At 35.8% G+C, this 22,795-nt stretch overlaps 1 protein-coding gene and 1 long non-coding RNA gene across 6 annotated transcripts in view; one reads left to right on the top strand and one right to left on the bottom strand.

The window, feature by feature from the left end:
* NR6A1 (nuclear receptor subfamily 6 group A member 1) overlaps positions 1-22,795 on the bottom strand; it is a 208,816-nt gene that overhangs the window by 131,116 nt on the left and 54,905 nt on the right. The window lies entirely within an intron of this gene.
* LOC308630408 overlaps positions 1-22,795 on the top strand; it is a 74,731-nt gene that overhangs the window by 16,327 nt on the left and 35,609 nt on the right. Inside the window, exon 2 of the long non-coding RNA XR_014017940.1 lies at positions 13,589-13,688. This is a non-coding gene — a long non-coding RNA (uncharacterized lncRNA). The remainder of the gene's footprint in view (positions 1-13,588; positions 13,689-22,795) is intronic.

Raw genomic sequence — 22,795 nt, 5'->3', positions numbered from 1 at the left:
CGCTATAAGGTATTCCATTTTAGAGATTTTACTACAACTTATTTATCCATTTTAGTGAATAGATATTTAGCTATTTCCAGTTAGGGACTATTACAAATAATACTGTCTGCACATTCTTCTACACGTCTTTCAGAGCATACTTTATGCATTTTTGTAGAGCATATGCATAGAAATTGAATTGCTTGTGTTCAACTTTCATAGATGCAACTCAAAGTTTCAAAAGGGTTCGTACGAATTCACACTCCACTTCTGCCAACAGTGTGTGTTCCAGTTGTTCTCATCAACACTTTGTGTGATCAGTTTTGTTTACTATTTTAATTTAGCCAGTCTGTGGATATGCAATAGCAGGTCAATTGAGTACCTTATATCAGATTTTGATATTTGGGAGCCAGATATAAAAAATCTTGGTGACCAACAGATTGGAGAGAAAGAAGAGAAAATCCAGAATTAGAGATATTTTGGAAAAAGGAAAAGCGACAGAAAATACTCATTTCTAAGGCAATTGGTTTTGGCTTTGTCCCTGAGAATGAACTACATATGAGATTCAAGAGCTAACTGCAACTACTGAGATTTAGGGGGACATTGCAGGTTCCTACATTAAAAAAAAAAATTACTTGAAACAAACAAATCTTCAACACCAGCCACATATATTAGGTAGAAAAGAAAAACCTGTAATACTAAGGAGTCAAGATAAACTATGTTATTTCAAAAATAGAATTTCACAGATATTTAAGATTGTCCCGCTACAACTTCCAGAAATCCCTGTAAAGATAATAGAAAGAAATCCATACAGTGATGATCCTAGAAAATAAAATTTTAAAAAAGTTAAAGCCTTAATAAAAGACAAGTTCAATAAATGCCATGACTTCATGAAGACATCAGACAAGAATCTCCTATTTTTAGACAAAAGAGCTATCTCTGACACCTAACATGTTTCTCTCTTGTAAGCATCTGAAAAAGTGAGAAAAACAAGGGTAACAATTAACCAACAAATATGTGAGAATCAGGCATGAGGAATAAGATTGGAAGCTCTGAGACTGACTTCACTGATGGAATTTCTAGCTAATTACTGCTTCCCACCAAGCATTATATGGTAGTTATGACATTGGGATCTTGAGTCAGGCAAACCTATATTTAAATCTTAGCTCTGTTCCTCCTTAGCTATATAACCACAGGCAAATGACCTTCTCTAGCTTCAGTTTTCTTATTTCCAAAACGAGAACAGTAATTATCCATAGAACTGCTGTCAACATTAAGTGAAATTAAGTAAATCACTTAGTACAATGTCTAATAAATTTAAATTGGTTATTATCTGTAAGAATGGAGACTGATTCACAGGCCCAGAGATTAAAAAGTAAAATGACATGTATAATGCCTAGCTACACAGGAGGCACTCTATTCAAATGGTATATACTGTCACCCCTTGCTTCTAGGAAACTCTACTTCAGCCAGAGTTAAACTGAATGTGAAATGGTATAGTATCAGTAGTGATTAATATAGGTATAGAGATGGAGTTATTGAATTCCTTTCCTGGATTTGCCACTTATTATCTGTGATCTTAGGCAAATTATTTACCTCATTTTGCCTTCTTATTTTCATCTATAAAATGAAAAAAAAAAAAAGTACCTACCTTACTAAGTTGTTGTGAGAATTAGACCAACCCATCTTTTAAATATTTTACATGCAAATACCTAAAACAAGCTGGCAAGGTGGTGCACACCTATAATCCCAGCAGCTTGGGAGGGCTGAAGTAGGAGGATCATGAGTTCAAAGCCAGCCTCAGCAACTTAGCAAGGCCCTAAGCAATTCAGTGAGACCCTGTCTCCAAATAAAATATATAAAACGGCTAGGGATGTGGCTCAGTAGTTGAGTGCCTGTGAGTTCAACCCCCAGTACCCCCCCCCCAAAAAAAAAACCCGGAAATATAAGTACTATGTGAATATTAGCTATTATTATTTAAATAGTGGTACACATGTTGTTTGAGATTGTTTTGAGTTTGGACATGAGCCATTTAATATTCTTCTCTTGATTAATAAGATGCCTAATGAAGTATTCATATGCCCATCCTAAAAAATGGGGCTAAATAAGAAGTTACAACATAGTAACAGCATCACTAAGTAAATGTGATCTCACCCATCCATAAGTACCTATAAAGAAAATGTGCTTTTTGACTCTGCCTTAAGTGCATAATAATGTAGCTAAAGAGGCCTACATTCCATAAAGAGATGGAAACCATTTCTCCTACTCTCACCTTACAACAGCCTGATAATCAACACAGCTAAGGAAACTTGTGCATTCTCATCTTTTTCAGGTAAAAGAAACATTACTTAGAACAGGATAGTCAATTCTGGAATCCTTCTTAGAAATGCCTTTCTCCATTGCATAGTTTTTTCCTTCCAACACTCCACATGTTGTCATCTCTGGTAAGTCAAGAAAGGTATCTAAAGAGGCAAAAATACAATTTAGTAGGTTTACTTTAGAATTTAAAGGAAATTTCATGCTTATTCTTAGAAGGTCAGAGAGTCAATACTGTGAGCTGGCTTCACTAGCTAACTTATAAGTGAACAAGATATTAACTTGTATGAGCAAAAAATAAAATCAGTGAATTTTAATTTATCTGTTAAGAGTCTGTGCCTCTTTCCAGATTGTGACTTCTTGAAAAAATATCATCATCAGTATCTAGCACATTGCCTGGGACACAAAGAAGGTGGCCAATAGACATTGAGTATGGTTAATGTATACTTACCCCTTATGCAAGGCATTATTTGGCCAGAGAGCTCACAGTAGTTCATTTATGTTGATGTCAAACAATTCTATTTAAAATTTAGACAAGGCCAGGTATGGTTAAGGAGCTGCAGTTGCAGCTGCACCTGCTCTCATCCCAAACTTTACTCCCAGCAGCAAGACTACTCTCTTCTGCATGCCTGCCCTTATTTCTCTTAAATGATAGGGAGCTAGTCTCATGGAGCTTAAGTGTGTAGTTCTTTCTGTTCAGGAAAGGGGGCAAACTCCAAGCCCTTTGGTTATAAAAACATGATGGTTAGCAAGAGCAGCTGTTGAGTAAGCCTGGTACATTCCAAACAAAATTGTGCTATCAACAATTCTGAACAGAGGGTGCCAGCCTCAACCCATAACACCTGGATTTGCTTCACTGGCTTGGAGTTTTCTCAAAGAGAGGTGGGGAGAGGGGGTGGTATGCTCTTGCCGTAATGTATAATATGTAATTGTATACCCAAATACTAAACTTTGGATATGAATCTAAGACTTGGTAAATGAATGGAATGTAGCACATGGAATTGCCTGAATAGATACCAATGCATAAGAAGGGTTTCCTTGCAAACCATAACTAGGCAAAGTGGAAACTGCCCCTCTCTGTCACAATTTTGCAGAACTTACCCAAGTGAATAAGTATGATAGTAGTAGGGGAATAATGCTCAGAAGCAGGTAAGAGGCAAAACAGCACCATTACCTTGAAAGGCATAAACATAATCTAACTATTTCTGCTACCCCAACGAGATCGATCAATATGTGATTATAATGTGGTACATATCGAAAAAAAATAATGAGCTGTGGATGCTGGCAAACTGTTGAAACTAAACACTGTAAGCTTTGGCAACTGCACCAAGTACACTTTCAAATTATTACATCACTACTCTGGAGAGGGCTCTGTACCAAGCTGGCATGGGTTCTGATGTGGTTTGAAGAGAATTTCTTGCCTTTTTTTAAAAAAAAGATGACCTTTTTTAAACTTTTTAATACCAAAGAGAAATAGATTTTGTTTTAAAGAATAAAGCCATATTGCCAAGTTCTTTTTCAAACATTTATTTTTTAGTTGTAGTTGGACACAGTATCTTTATTTTTATTTATTTTTATGTGGTGCTGAAGATCGAACCCAGGGCCTCACATGTGCCAGGTGAGCGGAGCGCTCTACCGCTGAGCCACAGCCCCAACCCCCAAGTTTTTTTCTTTAAAGTATTAGAAATGATTCTGAGATTTTAAAGGCCACTTAAAACAAGTTCTTAAAAAAAAAAAAAAAAGATTTATAAAACAGCACAAGCATGGCTCTTAAAGTAGTAGTTATCGATTTGTGACAATAAAGCATCAGTTAATAAGAGTGATAATTACCTTTATATTTATACTCTGACATTGGAAGCTTAGGCACCTTGTTCAGGCTAAGGATGGGGAGCCTTCCCTATTTCAGTCATGATTACTTAAACAAGTTACTTGATCTCAGGACCTCAGTGTCCTCAAATGCAAAATGAAATACTAACATGATCCTACAAGACGGTTCTTCTTACAATATCAAACACATGGAAACTATTTAGGAAAGATAAAACTTTTAAAATGGATGTTTGATTAAACCTACCATAATATTTAAAAGATAAGTGATCTGACTTCTTTTTGCTCAGATTCAAAATTATAAAGAATTTACATATTTACAACATTAAGTTTCTCCCCTTTCAACAACTAATATCTATATATTTTTAAAAGTCTTCATTCTCTAATCCCCTTAGTAATATGCAAGAAAACAAAATTCCAAACATGGAAAAGGACAGTTGAAAGAAAGGATGGGGGGAAGGCCTTAGCTCCCTTAACTCAGACACAATCTGACTTATTTAAAGTGACAGGATTTTTTAAAATTTTTATTACAAAATATTTCAAATTATCAAAAAAAGTGACAGTAGCACAATAACTATGGCCCACATTCAAGAAGATCAATATTTATTTTTAATTTGACTATTGCTGCTTTACTTTCTGAAGTTTAATTTACATATGGGAAGGTGAACAAATCTTAAGTTTCAGTTTGATGAATTTTTAGAGATGTATACATATAAGCAAAACCATCCACATCAAGCCATAAATAGACATTTATAGTAGCCCACAAGAATGCCCCATGACCTTTTCCCCAAATATGTCTAACATCTAACCTCAGATGGTATTAATTTTCCCTTGTCAGGTTTCCCTGTTATCACTAATAATCAGATTCAGTCTATCTTTTCTTCTTTTTTTTTTTAAGAGAGAGTGAGAGAGGAGAGAGAGGAGAGAGAGAGAGAGAGAGAGAGAGAGAGAGAGAGAGAGAGAGAGAATGAATTTTTAATATTTATTTTTTTTAGTTCTTGGCAGACACAACATCTTTGTTGGTATGTGGTGCTGAGGATCGAACCCGGGCTGCACACATGCCAGGCGAGCGCGCTACTGCTTGAGCCACATCCCCAGCCCTATCTTTTCTTCTTAAGTTTGCCAACATTTATTCCAATCATATACATCCATTAAATGGATGGAGTCTACAAAAAAGGCAAGAGACTGTATTTAGAAAGCACATAAGCCTGCTGAGGTTGTGGCTCAGTAGAAGAGTGCTTGCCTAGCATGTGTGAGGCAGTGGGTTCGATCCTCAGCACCATATAAAAATAAAATGAAGGTACTATGTCCACCTACAACTAAAAAAGAAATGTAAAAAAAAAAGAAAGCACATAAGCCTCCCTTTTTTTGATGGTGGTGGTGGTAGTGGTGGGATCAATCAAACCCAGGGCCTAGAGTGAACGCTAGGCAACTGCTCCACCTCTGATCAACATCTCCAGACCTTCATAATATTTTTAAAGGGACTGAGAAGGTTGTCATAAGAGACCAAAGGAAAAAAAGGGGGAATTCAATTCATTTAAATAAATCCTAAAGAAAATCACTAGACTGTTTCTTAAATTAAATAACCTATAATCAGTATATATTTCTAAGATACTTTAAGAAAATATTAAATTGAATTATTAAGCCTAATGTTGTTTTTTAGTGACTATCTATTTCTGAATAAATCATACTCCAATCACATTTTCGTTCAAGATCACAATCATTTTAAGACCATGCTCCCATATTTAGAAGCTGACATCCTTCCCAAATGAGCCAGATCCTTATATACAATCTTGGCCCCAGTTAGCATACGCAAACTATAAAAGCTCCAAATCAACAGCTTTCTCATGTCAAGTTCTCACTACTCCCCAAACCCTTAGTCTAACATGTACTAACCTATGAGTTGAGAGAAAGGGCCCTCTTCATTTCCATCTCCTAGAAGAATATAAATAAAGGTTCTACTTCTAAAAGCCTAAACTTTCACTAGTTCATTTATATATTCAAATATCCCTGAGAGAGTTAATCAGGGAATTTTGGGGTAAATTCCTTTAACCAGTTTGCTTTCACATAGCCTAATTAAAACCCCACTAAGAAAATGTTAGAGGGTAATGAGGAAAGGATCCAGTCCCAAGAATTTCACAGAAGCACAAAAGAAACACTGAGGGCATTCTACAATGAAAAGGTGTCACTGCACATGTGGCTTACAAAGAACCTAAAACTCTTTCTCCTCTACCCAACCTCAAGTTCCCACTAAAAATGCTTCTTACATATTTATAATTAATCCCTTCATAGATGTTACTCTTTAATAATTTCATAGATACAGAATCAAGCAATTATCACAACTGGCAGCTCTAATCACTATTTATTTTAGAAGCATAAATAATCACCAGTCAGCTACTGACGTATATGGATACTCTGATTTCCGAGTACACCTCTCATGTTAAAAAGACTAGCAAGGGGCTCTGCAGTAGTGCATTTGCATGGTATGTGTACGGCACTGGGTTGGATCCTCAGCACCATATAAAAATAAATAAAGGCATTCTGTCCATCTGCAATTACAAAAAAAAAAATTCTTAAAAAAGACTAGCAATTTGGATTTTTATAACTTTATTTCATCTGCCTTAATTTAAAAATAAGTAAATATACCAAGCACAGAGGTACACACACCTGCACTCCCAACAAATCAGATAAGGCAGGAAGATTCCAAATTCAAGGTCAGCCTGGTTTAGTGAGATCTTCTCTCAAAATAAAACATAAAAAGGGGTGAAGATGTAACTCACAGTGGTTAAGCACCCTGGGATTCAAACCCAGTTTTAAAAAAAGAAGGTAAATTTAGTAGCATCTCATCAGCATCCTCCCATGCCCTTAGAAGTTAAGAGGGCACTATTTAATCAACATTAGCAAATTTAGGAGTTACTGTTTGATCTTAAGAGTTGGAAAAAAGTACTGATAGTCACTATATTTTTCACTGCCACATATTCCAGGGGGAAAATCAAGTTTTTTTTTTTAATATTTATTTATTTATTAGTTATTGGCGGACACAACATCTTTGTTTGTATGTGGTGCTGAGGATCGAACCCGGGCCGCACGCATGCCAGGCGAGCGCGCTACCGCTTGAGCCACATCCCCAGCCCTCAAGTTTTTTTTTGTTTGTTTGGTTGGTTGGTTGGTTGGTTTTTTTGGTACTAGGGATTGAACTCAGGGGCACTTGACTACTGAGCCACATCCCCATACCCATTTTGTATTTTATTTAGAGACAGGGTCTCACTGAGTTACTTAGCACCTCACTTTTGCTGAGTCTGGCTTTGAACTCATGATCCTCCTGCCTCAGCCTCCGAAACCACTGATATTACAGGCATGCTCCACCGCGTCCAGCTCAAAAATGTTCTTGATAAGGCAGTAAGATTTATTTATTTTATAAATCTTGACCCTTGGATATACGTCTTTAATATCTTGTATGGCAGAATAGAAAGCACACATAAAGTATTACTATATACTAGGTACCTCAAGGAAAGGAAAGCATGTGGGTTATAAAAGTTATAAACTAGTTAATTCTTTCATGGACCATCATTTTACTTGAAAGAAAAAATAACAGACAATTTATGGTTACTCAAACTTGAGTATTAAACATATTTTTTAAACAAATATTTTCTAGAAAAGGTAAAAGCAAGCATGTTACTTCAAGAATGTTACTGACAATATTACTACAAAGCATAAAATGAGCTTCAAAGCAAAAATTAGAATTTTGGAAAATACATATCTACCAATGTGAGCTTCATCACTTCCCCATACTTAATGTTTCTGATAAGATCAGCAGTGATAACAACAAAGTTGATTTTTTTTTTTAAGGTTGGGCTAATTAGACCTCTAGCCACATTAAAATCATATGCAACTTTATTTGTGGTGGTGGGAATCAAACTCAGGGCCTTGTGCTTAGGCAAGCACTCTACCACTAAGCTATACCCTCAGCCCCTATTTCAATATTATATAATGAAATGTATTAATATTTAGAAAATATACAAAACTGTAAATGAGTATTTTCCAAATGACCAATATATATTACGAAATCATTCTTGATTTTATTACAATATGTATATTATTTATTTATATTTGTAAATATTTATAATATTTACTATATTACAAAATTCCTCTGTTCACTAATAGTTTAGAAACCCTTCCCAGTAAGCTGAAGTTTGACCAAATAATTACCATTATAATTTAAATTTGGATATTAGGTCCCAGGTATTTTTATATTCCTGATCTTTTAACTGGGATTAAATTTAGCCTTGTCAAAAACTCACACAGACCAGAGATATGAAACATTGAGCTCTATAATGTAATAAGAATTATAATGCATTCCGCTGTTATATATATAAAAAAAAGTCACACAGCAACTAAGTGGCAGGGCTGGGATTTTAAAACAATACTTCTAGGGGCTGGGGTTATGGCTCAGCAGTAGAGGACTTGCCTCACACATGCAAGGCCCTGGTTCAATCCTCAGCACCACATAAATAAATAAAGTTATAGTGTCCAACTACAACTACAAAAGATAAATATTTAAAAATAATAATACTTTTATAGACATATTGACAAAAATGCCACCTTACAACTGCCTATCAAAACATCTATGTTATTATCAGCAAAGTGGCATTTATGGAAATAAACCACCTGTGACTCTGGCCCAGTATGCCTACAAATACAGAAAGAACAAAACAGTAGCCTAAAGTATGACTATATAAATTCAGTTTAACACAGAGAATAGCAAAGAAATAAGCAAACCGGGAGATGTGCTAGATATAACCAAGCTGCCTCTCTTCTTTACCCATCTGATATCTCTACCATCATATATTAAGAAGGAATGACAGGAGTCAAAGAAAAAGAATACATCACTGACATACAATCCAAACAATGAAAACTCTTGGCAGATGTTCTCTAAGTTATAATTCCCCTCCTTCGAAAACTAAGCCCCAACCTGAGTCTTCTGGCTTTATCACACTGAGCCTTGACAAGAGCTATCATTAGTGTCCAAACTCCACTTTTTGCAGGTTGATGACATATGTCAGGCCTTTATTCCTGATGCCACTCCTGCCTGCCAACTCAGGAAAGGATTCCATAATGCCTTTGGCTTTTCTAAAATACCTTCAAGTCACAAAGCAGCAGCTGACACCAACTCCCTCCTGAGGATGGACACTTGGCCAGGAGCCCATGCTGCAGATGATTTGGAAGTTCTTGATCTTTATTAAAATCATTCCTATCGTCTCACTGGCAATTAAAATAAATTCCTCCCCAGAGAGTTGTCAGAGGTTCTCAAGCCTCTTCCATCCAGTGGTAGTCACCTTTGATTAGAGAAAAGCAGTAGAGTGTGGCAGCAGCTGATAAATAAATGTCAGAGCCTGGAGGATAGTCACAGAGTTTTGATTACTTAACAACTATTTCTCATTTAATACCATGGACAGTTTTTAAGTCAACAAAACTCAGCATTACTTACTGAGTCAAATACTTCAGGAAACAGACACAATGGAAGTCAATAGTCCATTTATCTATTTCAGGATGCATACAGGCTAAGAGGTTTCACCTGTAAAGCAAACTGTTAGGCTATGTACTTTGCAAATGGCCAGAGGGCATTAGGAAACTTCTGTTTTAAAAAAAACCAAACAAACAAACATGCTTTGTCACATCAGAGAGGCAGTGAGGCAATGTTTAATAAGTAAACCCACATACATACAGACTCAAGGATTCCGACTCCTACCCTGCTGTGTGCCCTGGGATCTTCATTCCCCTTCCAAGTTGATTTTTCTCACTTGTTAAATTAAGATCCTTAGAACAGGCTATACTTCCTCCCACTATCACTTTTAATTTTGATGCAAAGTCAGGCTTGGAAACCATTGGATTAAATGACCTTGTTTTTAAAGTTATAAAACTTAAAAAATGGTACTTAACTTTCCCTTCTTTCAACTCAGAACTTTTTTCCCATCTATGATTAGCATTCTCAAACACCAGGGATGTCCAATTTATGTCAGGTTAGCAATGTTGACATAAATTTAAATGCAACAAGTCAATATTAGTAACTTGTCTAACATTATTTCATTTCTGGAAAGTATGAAGAAGATCTAAGTACAGCTGACCCAGAGAAAATGCATTAAAAATAAAAGTTTTAAGGCATTATATGTTACAAAGATCCAACTATTTGCTGGAAATAGCCAAGAAAAGCAACATAAGAAAAGTACGTTCCCTAAATGTTATAAAAAAATAAAAACAGTTATGGAATAAATAAGTCAACTTATTCATAACTTAGAGTACCTTAAAACAAACCTATAATCTACCTGAGGCAAAATTAAACTTTCTAAGAACAGAGTTTTTTTTGTTTTTTGTTTTTTTTTGTTGTTGTTGTTAGTTGTACACAATACCTTTATTTTGTTTATTTTTATGTGGTGCTGAGGATCGAACCCAGGGCCTCCTGCATGTTAGGCAAGTGCTCTACCACTGAGCCACAACCCCAGCCCCAAGAACAGAGTTTTTAAAGCATAAAATACTATATAATTAAATTAATGGGTCAGAGAAAGAAATACATCATCTTATATCACTGATGCTTCACAAATGTTTTACTATTGTACAAAGGGAAAGACTGAGTCCTTTGATACCCATTCTTGTTTATTTATTTATTTTTTTAAGTATACAAGGAAGTATTTTATTTATTTTTTTGAAAGAGAGAGTGAGAGAGGAGAGTGAGAGAGAGAGAGAGAGAGAGAGAGAGAGAGAGAGAGAGAGAGAGAATTTTTAATATTTATTTTTTAGTTCTCGGCAGACACAACATCTTTGTTGGTATGTGGTGCTGAGGATCGAACCCGGGCCGCACGCATGCCAGGCGAGCGCGCTACCGCTTGAGCCACATCCCCAGCCCCTTGTTTATTTTTTTTATTGTCAAAAAACACATGCCAACTGGCTGAATTTCCATGAATATCAGCTACTGATGACTTTGGTTCTTATTTCTTTGATGGCTTTATATTCCCAATCCATTATGCACTCATCTCAGCTGAACAACAATCTCTGGCAGAGTTAGTTAAAAGAGTTATTCGCTGACTACAGATATACTGTGAATTAATTTACCATGGAAAAATGAAGTGCTGCTTCCTACAAGTTTGTAAAACCTAGAATAGTAATATCTCAAAAACATGAAGTCACAATAACTATAGGATGGAGAACTCAGGGGGCCCTCAGAGTATTTTTAAAGGTTTTGGAAGTATGTATACTGCATTTAGTACCAGGCCATTTTGCCACAAAATTGCTGGCTGCCCACTTTCTCTTACCCTCCAATCTCAAGTATCTGAAGTAAGCTGATGTAAAGCTGTCATGCCAAACTGTAAAATCTTCTAAGTTATTCAGTTTAAATTTCCAATCCTACCCTTGATTTATTAAAACATCAAGCAGATTAAATATAAGAATAACCAATAATTTCACATACAACTATGCTTTTTCAAGCTTTCTTTTCTCCTTCCCAATATTCAAGTGAACACACTGGATTCAGTAGGTTCCTTTGTATTGCCTTGAAACACCACACTCTTTGGCTAACTTAAAACCAGAATTAACAGTCATAGTGCTGGGACAGACTCAAACCAAATGATTAGTAAGGATGTGGAGGGAGGAGGAAAACTTACTAAGTTAAATAGTTAAATTCATTCAAATATGTGTGTGACTTCTCATTTGGCAACTTCTTTTAGAGGTTGTAATTGTATAAACACAGAGTTACTAATTAATGGTTGGCATATGTAATTAGTACACAACCTGGTGATGTCTGAACAACTACTTTTCCAGTAACTATCACTGTCTGGTTCCACCAAACAGAGAAGGATGTACTAAGATGACAGAAACAGTAGCACCACCACTAGCAGGTATCTACTCTTAAAAAAGTGGAGATCAGATCTTTCAAGTGTAGCAACAGAATTTCATAGACCAAACAGACAAGGAGGCAATGGATAAGTTCCTGGATTCCATAATTTAATTTGTTTTCAAATTTTTGTGTTTATGTGCTTGCATTCTGGAAGAAAATCCATAACTTTCCAGAAATCTTTAAATTGTTCATCTAATTTAATCCTTACTATCAATGAGGTAGATACTAACATTCTCATTTTACAGATTGAGGAAAATTAAGCTTCTGAGAAAAGAAAGTGGTAAAGCATTAATTTAACAAATATTTTTAAAACATGCATATGTGTACATAAATATGCTAGTCAGAGATTGTTTTAACCATAAAACAGGGCTTTATGTTAATATATATTACTAGAAGCCAATTTCTGGATAAAACATGCAATTTTATTTAGTAACATGAATAATCAATTTAAGTAATTTTGAAATAAAAATACAGCTTGTAACGTGTCATGCACTATTTAAAATACTTGACATATTGACTCATTTAGCTCTCACAACTATCCTATGAGGTATACACTATCATCATCCCTATTTTATAGATAAGGAAACAAAGAAACAGGTTAAGTAATTTACCCAGGGCCACATAGCTAGGAAACTGCAAAGTCATCATTATGGCTCAATGTCTGTGCCCTTCCTATGCTATACTGCTTCTGTAAACATTTAATATATGAAAATTTTAACTATGGTCATTTTATAGAAAAAAAAACCTGAAAGCCAAAGAATCGTCCAATTTGAAAATGTCTATTATGATAAGGTACTTCATTTATTCTATGTTAGCACATATGAACCAAGAGCAATGAGGAGAACCTAGTGATTACATTTGTATTCTTTCACATACATAACCTCATTACTATTTCACAGCTGTGTGTGCAGAAGAGCAAGTGCTATGTGTCCCACATTTTAAAGAGCAGTTCATTAACACTGAGAGGTTAATCTCACTACTCACCATTACCTGAACTTTCCTGCCTTTAGGATTTCATGTGCATGTTTTCTCCCTCTATTGGACTATCTTTCCTTTAGTCTAGTAAAATTCAATTAAACCTTGAAAGCCTATCATATCATATGTGACCTACTTACATATACACCTTTCCTATCATTGAGAGGCAGAAATAGTCCTCATTCATTCTCCCTTAAAGTAATTCATACCATTCCATCAGCATATGGGTCAATCTTCTTCTTCATCAGCTTTATCTGTTTAGTTCCCTAGGCAGATACTGGGTTCCATGATGGGAAAGGCTATGTAAAAGAGAAAGGATTCTTAGGATTCTATTGCTGAACTGTTAAAACGAAGCAGCAGAAAACTAGCACAGTTCAGCTAAAAGGAACACAGATTCATGCTGACAGGCTGTTGTCATCTTTACAACTTAAGAATTATCCAAGACTAGCAGCATTACTCTAAATGCTTCCAGTGATGTTCCCTGCTGGTGCTTGGGAAGTTTCTAGGCAGATAGATAGCCACCTGAGACAGTGACTCTTCTTCTATTATCTATTAATCACTAAAATATATTGTTTTATTGAGTTTATGCTTCTTGTTTCTTCCAAGTATATCAAGAGACCACAGAAGGACTATGAAAACATTTACATCTCCAAGCTGGAGAAATGTGGGTTTCAATATTTCATGGTATCCCTGGAAAAGAAAAGAGGTAAGTGAGATTATAAAGATATGGTGAGTTCTGACTAACTTAAACCAATCTAAATTAAGTAAGAATAATTTATTAAATGTTCAGTTTATATAACTATGTAATCATTAGCTAACTTAATTCTGAACTTTTTTAACCCTTTAGATTTATCCTTGCATTGAGGACATAAATACCTTGGCCAAATTCATTTAAAAGACCCCAAAGTGTACTTAAACTTGCTGAATGATAGAAACTAATGTTAAGGGCTTAAAGCAATCTAAACGAATAAGGGATGGTGGTCTCTAGGGTATGAAAGTTATTTGTCTCATACACAATCTGAAATGCTCCTATGTCATTCCAGAAATCTACCTATCTCTCCTCTATAGTTTATCAAGGATATGAAAAGCATTCTTTTTAGAATACCATGAATTTAAGAAACGCTATTTTGTAAGCATTGAATGGTTTTGATGCAGCAGAAATCAGTATTTTTGTTTAAATTTTTTTTTTAGTTGTAGATGGACACAATACCTTTATTGTGTTTATTTCTATGTGGTACTGAAGATCAAACCCAGTGCCTCACATGTGTTAGGCAAGCATTCTACCAATGAGCTACAACCCCAGCCCAATCAGTATGTTTTTTAAGTCTGAATATTTATCCAAATGCTATAAGGCTTGATATTTCTTCATGCCAAAGGGGAAGATCATTTAAAGTAAATCCATTAAAGATTTTTAAAAATACTACACAGTAATAGTTGCTTAAATTTTTTGTTCATTTGTATATGGTATACTCTCATAATACTGAAAACAAATGTTGCTAGTGGAGAATTTTGATGGAGGGTAAAAGAATTGATGTAGAACATAAACAGTTTACATCTTAGCCAAATTCTCACTGGTTGATATTTCTTTTGTTCTTTTTTTTTTTTTTTTTTTTGGTACCAGGGATTGAATCCAGGGGCACTTAACCACTTAAGCACATCCCCAGCCCTTTTTTGTATTTTATTTAGAGACAGGGTCTTGCTAAATTGCTTAGGGCCTCGCTAAATTCCTAAGACTGGCTTTGAACTGGAAGTCCTCCTGCCTCAGCCTTGAGAACCACTGGGATTACAGGCATGCACCACTACACCCAGCTCTTTTTTTCTTCTTATTGTGTACAATTTGGTTACTTTAAAAAATAAACTGAAGCTGGGCTCAGTGGCACATGTCTATAATCCCACAGCTCAAGACTGAGGCAGGGGCTGGGGATGTGGCTCAAGCGGTAGCGCGCTCGCCTGGCATGCGTGCGGCCCGGGTTCGATCCTCAGCACCACATACAAACAATGATGTTGTGTCCGCTGAAAACTAAAAAATAAATAAATAAATAAATATTAAAAATTAAAAAAAAAAAAAAAAGACTGAGGCAGGAGAATGGCAAGTTCAAAGCCAACCTCAGCAGCTTAGCGAGACTGTAAGCAATTTAGTGACCCTGTCTCAAAATAAAATAAAAAAGGGCTGGATATGTGGTTCAGTAGTTAAGCAACCCTGGTACAGAGAGAGAGAGAGAGAAAGAGAGAGAGAGAGAGAGAGAGAGAGAGAGAGAGTGTGTGTGTGTGTGTCAGCTTTTAGTATTTAAACCTAAAAGGTAATAACTATTCCTGGTTGGAGATTAACCTCAATTCATCCAACAGTTCTATAAACCCTTTTCCTACTGAGCACTCCTAGATTCTTCCCATTATAAATCTTATGTTCTGAAAAGACCAATATTAATTAATCTTCCAGATATTTCATCACATTCAACAAATAATTTAAAATAACCATTATGTCCTATAATGCACTAATAGCCTTTCAGCCAAAACAAAGACATGCATTTTAGTTACTTGTTGGGGAGACTGTTGGTTTTGTGGTGCTGGGGACTGTACTCAGTATGAGCTATACCACCTAGGCCATTCTGTGTCCTTAATGAGAAGGAAAATAGGCCTTCCATTAGCAGGTGGGTTTTTTTGTTTACTTACTTATTTTTGCTTTTTTCAATACGGAAAATGATTTGTGGACTGATCCAGGATTCTCAGAGAAATCACCAATTACAGAGGTCACTTTTTTCCCATCTTCCCCTATGAAACATTCTGCCTACAGGCAGTTAAGAAAAGGAAACTCACATGTTTGATTTAGCTCTGCAGTAAAGGTTCTACCCCCAGATATCAATAGTTAGTTTTGTAGTAAAGAAGGGAAGAGGCAATATGATTAGTGAGCACTAGAAAATCATGTCCAGTATTCAAGTTTTGGTTTGTATGCTTCATCTTTTTAATAAAGATCAGGGTTTTTTTAACCAGGAAAATGTGGATTAGGAATTTAATGGGATTTACAAATACAAGCATGCAATAGGTCCCTAATGTTAATTTCTTTCTTATCCCTTAATAATAAAAATACTATGCTAAAGTTGAGTATCTGCCATCTTCAAACTTACAAAATAAATCCATTCAAAGCCATTTTATCAGATATCCATTTGAGTCTGCTTGTATATAAATTATTATAACCTATAGTCCTACTGTTCACCACCTCTCTGCTGTATACAAACTGATTTCATAATTTGAATACTCTCAGTTAAAACCTGGAAAAGAATGTGTGAGCCTCCATCACTAGTGGTCTCAGTGCTCAATAGCCCTCAGAACACAAGTGCAGGCTGAAGAAGGGCCACCAGGCCAGCCTTAAGAGGACTCCATGGAACATTCAACGCTGTCGGTGAGTTTGGGATTTAAAAAAACCACCGACCGTTGACTGTACCTTGGGATCCTTACAAACAACACTATATATCCTGAAGTAAAGGAGTAGGCTATCTGTTCGCACATTACATGAAATCACCTTAAAACAGTCCTGCAGCCTGTCCCCAAAAGTGAATTTTTTTAAAGTCCCCCATCTATTTGAATTACCCATTGTTTCTTGCTTTTTGCTGTGTTTTGACTACAGAGTGATTCATTTTAACAAGGTTAAGAGAGCTCCATGATAGGACCTACTATTATATTTAATGACCCCTAGAAATACACATCTGGTAAGAAATATGATATATCAACATCAAGAAGAAATTTTTAAAAAATAAATTTGGAATAAAACCTAGTCAAATATTTTATGCACATTTCTTCCATTTTCCCTCAAAAATTTCCACTATGGGCAAGGATATGATTTAATCAGCAAAACTGCTCAAAATTGTCCAATATCTATATAGTACTTATCACATCCCAACTCCAATTAGTTTATGTGGTTAAGTTTTAACAGCTCACTATGAGCTATTGCCTCACTATTTCCATACCAACATATGCTTATTAAATGCTTCTTAAATTCAAGCAAAAAGTTAGCTCTGGAATCAGATCCAGAATGAATCTTGGCTCAACCCTCTAACTAGATGTGTGACTGAGCAAGTATCTGAATCTATTTTCTCATGTACAAAATGAATAAGAGAACCTACCTCATGAAGTTTTGAGATTCAAAGAAATAATATATTTAAGTTGTTTTGAACCATTCCTAGCACACAGCAAATGCTTTAGATATGAACCCTATTATTTAACTCCAAACATAACCTGCTAAATTACCTTGAAAAAAGTACTCATAGCTCTAAGTGTGACACAGAAAGCAAAACATAAGCAGGGTCCCTGAGCTCTGGTTTACAGTTACCAATACACAGGTACTGCCTATATGGTCACAGAGCTACTTGTGAGGTTCTCTAGGAGCTCTTTCCTTCTCACAGTTTTTCCACCTTTAAGAAATTACCCAGCTTTATGTGAACTGGCAACCATGCAGACAGCTGATTACTAAGACAAAAACAGACTTCAAAGAACCAGTGTGGAAAAGAAGAGCTAGGAGTTGGGGAGGACAAAGGCAACTCCACAGACTGGAAATACTGATGGCTGCACTCAACATTCATTGCTGTCGGTGGGTTTGAATCTGAGTTGACTCACTGATCAATGAATGCAAACTGCGGACCAAACAACCCAAAAAACCAAAACATAGCGTCACCAGTGCATATCAGCTACTGCTCTGTGTGGGATTCCAACACACTAACTTAAGCCTCTCTTATTTCTTTGATTCTAATACAGAGGAAGCTCTCTAGATTCCTAGTACTATTTTTTCAATGTTCTAGATTTAAGGAAATTATATGTATGTGCAAACACACACACACACACACACCTCCCCAGCCTCTACCCTCAGTACTGGCAATTGAACCCAAGAGCACTTTACCACTGAGCTACATCCCCAGTTCTTTCTTTTTTAATTTTGAGACCAGCTCTAAGTTGCTAAAGTTCTAAATTGCTGAGGCTAGCTTCAAATCTGCAATCCTCCTGCCTCAGATTCCTGAGCCACTGGAATTACAAGCATGCAGCACTGCACTCTGGCTAAGGAAATGGTATTTTACAGGGAGAATAAATTATATATATATTTTAATTTTTTTTTTAGTTGTCAATGGACCTTTTTTTATTCATTTATATGTGGTGCTGAGAATTGAACCCAGTGCCTCACAAATGCTAGGTGAGCACTGTACCACTGAGCCACAACCCAGCCCAATACATTATAGATTTTTTTTTAAAAGAGAGAATTTTTTTTAATATTTATTTTTTAGTTTTCATCTTTATTTTATTTTTATTTATTTATTTTTTTAGAGAGAGAGAGAGAGAGAATTTTTAATATTTATTTTTTAGTTTTTCGGCGGACACAACATCTTTGTTTGTATGTGGTGCTGAGGATCGAACCCGGGCCACACGCATGCCAGGTGAGCGCGCTACCGCTTGAGCTACATCCCCAGCCCTTTATTTTATTTTCATAAAGGATCGAACCCAGCGTCCCACGCATGCCAGGTGAGTGCGCTACCGCTTGAGCCACATCCCCAGCCCACATTATAGATTTTAATATCACATTATATTTTAAAACCAATGCTTTTATAATTTTTAAATTAAGCAATTCCTTAGCGGAAATCACATGTAAAGAAAATTATTTGATATTATCTATTACTAAGATAATAAATTAATATAAACTGAAAACTTATTTTTTAAAAAATTTTTTAGTTATACATGGACACAATATCTTTTTTAAAAAAACTTCATTTTATTTATTTATATGTGGTGCTGAGGATTGAACCCAGGGCCTTGCATGTGCAAGGTGAGCGCTTTACCGATGAGCCATAACCCCAGTCCCTGGACACAATCTTTATTTTGTTTATTTATTTTTATGTTGTGCTGAGGATCGAACCCACTGCCTCACATGTGCAAGGCAAGCACTCTGCCACTGAGCCACAATCCCAGCCCTGAAAACTTAGTTTATATCCTTGAGACTTTTATCTATGCACATATAAGGAGACAAATATATTAATTTGAGGGGTTTGGGGAGTGGCTTAAACAAACATGAGTTCATTTTATACCTACTGTTCTACAATTTGCTTTTATACTCAGCTACATATTATTGATAGCATGTAACAATCTTTTAAATGGCTATATAGCATGTCTTAGTATGAATGCCCTAGTAATCACTGTTCAAATGTCTTAAATTTTTTCATTTAACCCAAAGTACAAAATTCATTCATTCTGACCTTTGCAAACCATGTGTCTCAAACAAGAAAAATACGTAAGATAGGAGACATACCACATTCTTCTTAACAGAAATTAAAATGTAATATCAACTTCCTAAATCCTATAATGTAAGATAAGATGAGCCACTAAAATGTTCATGCTAATGAAAGGAAAACATGAGCCTTATCATATATTAAGTCTGAGACAGAAAGAAACAGACTTATAAGAAGAGAAAAGTCAAATAAATAAGGCATGAGGAGAAGAGTCTTGTCAATTTAGCCTTCCAAAATTTTTTCTCAAGGATAGAAAGGAAGCAACAATGCAGGGACAGTGAGACAAGAATCCAAAAAGCAAATCAAAGCCAAAAGAAAAATGTACTCTTAATTGTTTCCTTTGCTGCACAGAAGCTTTTTAATTTGACGCTATCCCACTTACTGATTCTTGGTTTTATTTCTTAAGCTTTTAGGAGTCTTATCAAGGAATATGGTTTCTGCATTAATATGCTGAAGTGTTGACCCTGTGTTTTCTTCTAACAGTTTCAGTGTTTCTGGTCCACTTTAAGTTGATTTTTGTGCAGAGTTGAGAGGCAGGGGTCTACTTTCATTCTACATATGGATATCCAGTTTTTTTATAAAAAAAATACAAATGGTCAAAAAATATATGAAAAAATGTTCAACATCCCTAGTAATCAGGGAAATAAAAATCAAAACTATATAGTTTCATCTCATTCAAAATAGAATGTCAGTCATTGAAAATACAAATAACAATAACTGTTGGCAAGGATGTGGGGGGAAAGGTACACTTACACATTTTTTTATGTGGGAATGGCAAATTAGTACAACCATTCTGAAAACCACTCTCAAGACCAGGAACAGCAGGGCACAGTGGCACACGCCTATAATCTCAGCAGCTTGAGAAGCTGAGGCAGGAGGATCAAGAGTTCAAAGCCAGCCTTAGCAACTCAGCAAGGCCCTAAGCAACTCAGCAAGACTGTCTCTCAATAAAATAAAAAAGGGCTGGGGATGTGGCTCAGTGGTTAAGCACCCCTGGGTTCAATCCTTGGTATCAAAAAGAAAAAGACCAGGAACAGAACCACCACATGAACCAGCTACTCCTTTCCTTGGTATTTATCCAAAAGATCTAATATCAGCATACTCTACTGATACATGCATATCAATGTTCAAAGCAGCACAATTCACAACAGCCAAGTTACATAATCAGTCTAGGTACCTGTAAACAGACAAATGGATAAAGAAAACGTGGAATATGTTCACAGTAGAGTTTTCCTCAGTCATAAAGAAGAAAGACAAACTGGGCACAGTGGCACACACCTGTAATCCCAAGGGGCGCCAAGGCTGAGGCAGGAGGATCACAAGTTCAAAGCCAACCTTAGCAATAGCAAGGCGCTAAGCAACTCTGTGTGAAGCCCTGTCTCTAAATAAAATACTAAATAGGGCTGGGGAAGTGACTCAGTGGTTGAGTGCCTCTGAGTTCAATCCCTGGTACCCACCCACCCCCCCACACACACAAAATGACATTATGTCATTTGTTGATAAATGGATGAACCCATTGAATTTCATGCTAAGAGAAATAAATCAGGCTCAAAGTCAAGGGTCCAATGTTTTCTCTCTTATGCAGAAGCTAGAAAGAGGGGGAGAAATAATTTTTTAAACAGAGTGGTGTTCATGAAAATACAAAGATAATGAAGAGAACAGATGAAGGGGATCAAGAGGGAGGGAGGGAGGAAGGGAGAGAACAAGTTCTGGCAAATGAAATCTACCATATTATGCTATATCCATGCACAATATACCACAATGAATCCCACTTTTTATATTTATATATATATATATATATACATATATAATATATAATTATAATGCACTAATTAAAATAGTAAAGTAATAATAATAATATAAGGGAGATCAGTAGATACAGCAAGTGCTCAGGGTGGAGAGGAAGGGAAGAAAAGGGCAGGTACCTGGGAACGTAATTAATCAAATTACCTTATGTACATGAACAAATATGGCATAATGAACCCCATTATTATATATAATTATAATTCACCAATAAAAATGTTTTAAAGGGGCTGTGGCTGTGGTTCAGAGTAGAGCACTTGCTTTGCATTTGTGAGGCACTGGGTTCGATTCTCAGCACTGCATATAAATATATAAAATAAAGGTCCATCAACAACAAAATTTTTTTTTAAAGTTTTAAAAATGCAGATCCCAGAATCCTACTCTAGACCAAAGACAGTGCCCTAGAATCTATACTTTTTTAGTTGTTGATGGACTGTATTGTCTTTATTTTTATGTGGTGCTGAGGTTCGAACCCAGTGTCTCATGCATGTAGGCGAGCACGCTACCATTGAGCCACAACCCCAGCCCCTAGAATCTATACTTTTAACAAATGCACCAGTTGACTTTGAGTTTGGAAGACTCATCCAAAGCAAAGCCAAATCTACCTGCTTAACATGGGCTTCCTGCCACGGCGTCATGCTATCTATTTTTCAACTGTTGCCAAATCTTTCCTGCCATGGTTCTTCTGAGTAGAGAGAGGTATAATCACACTTGTTTTGTTATTGAGTATGTTTCTCCAAAGTATATAAATATTTGTACTATTTTATGGCAGCCAAAAATACAGATCTGCATTTGGGTTTATGCTCTCATACCTAAAGAATCTAATCTAGGTTAAATTCAGATGACTATTCTACCAATAAGTCTTCATAGAAACCCATGAGTTTTCTTTCTGTCATACTGTGGACACAGAGAAGGCATTCCATGTGTTGATGTTTCTCAGATGCCAAGCATTCTGGGCATTTATTTTTAACCACCAATTATTCCCAAATTTTCTGAAAACATTAGAAAAGAATGACACATTCATTCTTTGAAAAATGTGCATTTGGACAAACATGCCATTTATTTACAGAAAATCAGTAGGCTTTAAATATGTCAATAAAACAATGACATATTTCAACAACCAAAATTCTCTGCAGTTTCTTTTAGACAAAAGTAAGTGCTAGGGCTAGGGTTGTGGCTCAGTGGTAGAGCACTCACCTAACATGTGTGAGGCACTTGGTTTGATCCTCAGTACCACATAAAAATAAATAAACAAAATAAAGGTATTGTGTCCATCTATAACTAAAAAAAAAAAACACACCATATTTTTTAAAAGTAAGTGCTGTAAGAGGGGAGACAATTATGTGAGCTTGAGGGTATTTTCTGTAGATGGGAGTCTAAATAAATACATGCAATAGAGAAAACAAAAGGCATGTATAGTAAGGGAAAGAGTAGAACAGTTCAAAACTGTTAGGAAGTCATGAGGATTATAGCCCTGAAAAGCTAAAAGTACAAATTACAGGAAGATGCTATTTATGATTCACAATCGTGGAGTTAAAAGTAAATAAGTTACAAGCAGAAAGAAAAAAATAGTTAACAAATAGTTATTGGACACTTACTGTTTACCTCAAATGCAAAATAAGAGCCAGGAGAAATCGAAGAAACAAAAGTATAAAATGAAAAGGGCAGAACAAATTCCACTGAACAAATATTCCAAGTATGAAAAGCTCTGCAAAAGATAAAAACAAGGTATTATGGGAGTAAATGA

The sequence above is a fragment of the Spermophilus citellus genome, assembly GCF_964194105.1.
Source record: "Spermophilus citellus genome assembly, chromosome: 2".
In the NCBI taxonomy this organism is placed as follows: Eukaryota; Metazoa; Chordata; class Mammalia; order Rodentia; family Sciuridae; genus Spermophilus; species Spermophilus citellus.
This window is presented reverse-complemented; position numbering and strand designations above follow the sequence as displayed.